A 3,335-nucleotide genomic window follows, 5' to 3' on the forward strand; every position below is an offset into this window, starting at 1 on the left:
GAGAAAGAATCGTTGGATTTTTCATACCCCAAATGTATATATAATATGTCCAATTCTGATCAACGATTCCAAAGTTATGCCAAAAATAGAAAATCAATAGTAAAACTAATCACTACTTGTTTGTATCTCACAACTAGCAGCAAGGTGATTGACTATGATGCATCCAGTATTCAATATGTGATGAAAGAAGTGTGGAGACAAACCTTCATGCAAAAATTCCAACCACAACTATATTAATCAACATACACCCGAATCAACCAACAAGCAAATAGCTAAACAAGACATCAAACAACAAACAGTGAATGCTACAGGCAGATTTTGAAACCCAAACATAATGGTTATTCTAAGACAACACTAAACTATACTAAGAACCTTTGACATGAACCGATAATCCTCGGAAGCGGCGCCAAATTTGATCGAGGCCGTACCCGATACAAATAATATAATAATTAAAACTGCAATACTAGGACGTGACTCCTAGGTCGTTTCCCAAGGATTATCTTTCAAGGAAAGCTTCAAACACCTTATACTCACACACACACACAAGGGGTTTTTTTTGTTGTTGGATAGTATGAACATAAACCAAATTCAGAACCAGTAGTTAAGCAATGTAATAAAACGGCTAAATCCCTTTGGTTCGTTTGTGCATAACTCAATCATCGGTTTCAAAAGATTTTTTTCAGATTCCAACCATTAACTTCCGAATTTGTTGAGAATCAATTAACTAAGCGATAATCAATTCAAAGTTCCAGAACCTAAACCTCAAACTTGGCGAAATCAGTATAAGCATGAAACGATTAACAAATTCATACAAACTAAGCATTCACGCACTAGAGAGAGTAAATCAACTAAGTGAAGATAAACTCAACCAACCAGTTTCAAAGCAATGGAATAAAGCAAACCATATTCAGAAATAAGATAGGAGAAATCAACAATAAAGAAACCAAAAATGCATTAATAACAAAACCTCAAGAGTTGTGATACATTACCAAAGGAACTTAGTCCAGTAATTTAGCCTTCCATGGCAATGGAAAAACAAACCAAAAATGAGAAATGAAGAAGGAGTGAAACCCTAACAAAGCAAAAAGAGGGAAAACGGAAATGTGTTTTTGTTTCAAAGTGAGGCAAAGTAAAAGTGTGTGTGTTTGGAGTGGGGAATCCGAATTTAACCCCTACAACACACATAAAACCGAATTGGGCCTAAACAATGGGCTCAAAGCTAAATTACAATAAAAGCAACTCCTAAAATAAAAATACAATCTTCACTTCAACACATATCCTCGACTTCCATAATGCCTAAAATGCAATTGGTGCCAAATATGATATGAAAATGATAAAAGATTTAATCAGGCCAAATAATCCCAAATTAACTCATTTTAGGAATATTAGTCCAATAAAGTCTAAAACACTAAACCATATGAAACAAAGTCAATTAGGCATCAAGAATAATCAATCATGCTAAATTAAGGTTATGAATAGTGTGTAATATATTGCTCATCAGGTTGTAAGAGATCGTCTAGTTTACGCCGTGAGCATTATCCGATCCAACAGAATACCTCATCCAGGAATACACGGGACTCGTCTCACCTAGACTCTCCCTTAAGACTTTGTTGACGAATCACAGCCATCGCCATCTCTCTCAACATCTCGGGGCTCGTTCGTCTCCCATAAATTTCATCTCCACTACTTCATTATTCACAATGAATATGCACACTAACCGAAGTTAGCAAATTAAATATTTTAATCCATATTTTATAACGATCTTCCCATCCTAAGACATTGCTCATCGGGAATGCTTCTAGTGAGACCCGACCTTAACATTTAAACCACAGGGAATAAACCTCAGCACCACTACGAACCATCATTGAATTACCTTGGATGGCTCTCAAGCCAAGCCTCTTACGGTCAGACGATCTTGCTGCATGGGCATATAATACTTCTCAACACCACTACGAATCATCGCTGAATCACCCTAGACGACTCTCAAGCCAAGCCTCTTACGGTCAGACGATCTCGCTGCGTGGGCATAATATAACACTTGCGGGCCTCATTATTAACCATGCAATTCTTTACATACATCACTTTAGATATGGCAACTCTTCTTTGTATCATTTCCAAGAATTTCATATAATTATTCATCTTTACATCATTTACTTATTGAAAGAATATTATCTCCAATAAAGGGGTTTTAGGTTTTATTGAATAGGATTGGAAGTGAGTGAATTCTTGATGGAAAAAATGCCATTAGACTCTCGCACATGTGAGAGTTATCGTTCAGACGACTTAAGAAGTATTGTCTGTATGGAGCCCTCTCGCTCAAGCGAGAGCTGTCTTGCTCAAGCGAGGGAATCACCATTTTTATAAGGCACCTGTGGCTTAAGCGAGAGTTGTCTCGCTTAAGCAAGAAAACAACGAGTTTTCTTTGTGCATATTTCAGCTCAGGCGAGAGCTGTCTCGCCCAAGCGAGAAAACCTGTTTTCTCTAGACACTTCTCGCTCAAGCGAGAGTTGTCTCATACATATAAATCTTAGAGCAGTTATTCGAGCAATATTAAACAGGAATAATCTTGGCATCTTCATACATAAACATAACCTAACATAATTCAGCTTAAGAAATATTGTTGTACTTAATCCAAACAAAACAGACAATTGATTAAGTACAAGCTTTCTTAACACCCAAGACAACTCCCAACTTGTGAGGGAGTTTGGAGGTCCTGAAGTATATTCGGACACCACTGTGTCACAATGTTTTCTTCCTCACCTGAGTGTGTCGTGCAGATTGTTTCCTCGATTTCAAGTGAGCTTAATTCGTCGGGTCTCTTCTCGAACTCTTCATCACGCCAAAATCAAAATAGTGCTAATTAGGTCACTTTGATAATTATTATTCTTAAGAAATAACATTTTACGCGAAAATAAAACTTCTGATCTAAAATGAACTTAATCACTTTCATCCATCCGATTCAAGGTTAGGTATTTCTTGAATCATCATTTATCGTTGAAAGTATTACAACACAATGACACTTTCTAAAGTAAAGTTTGAACAAAACTTATAACAGAATTATGTCATAACCTATGGATATACACCAGGTTAGTTCCCAGGAAAGAGAGGTGGGTCGTCAAGACACAATTAAATACCAAGTCTTTCTTTAGAAAAAACTTTTCTATACATGTATTTCTACTTCAATACATTTTTCCAGTAATGATAACTATTCATAAAACTTATCTTTTGCAAGTAAAACATTTTTATTAAGATTAACCTTTTTAAGTAAGATTATTAAGCTAGACTTACCATTTTAAAGTAAGCCAGCTTAAACAAAATCAATACTTTTAAATCAA

This window comes from Lupinus angustifolius, chromosome LG04, assembly GCF_001865875.1.
Source record: "Lupinus angustifolius cultivar Tanjil chromosome LG04, LupAngTanjil_v1.0, whole genome shotgun sequence".
Lineage (NCBI taxonomy): Eukaryota > Viridiplantae > Streptophyta > Magnoliopsida > Fabales > Fabaceae > Lupinus > Lupinus angustifolius.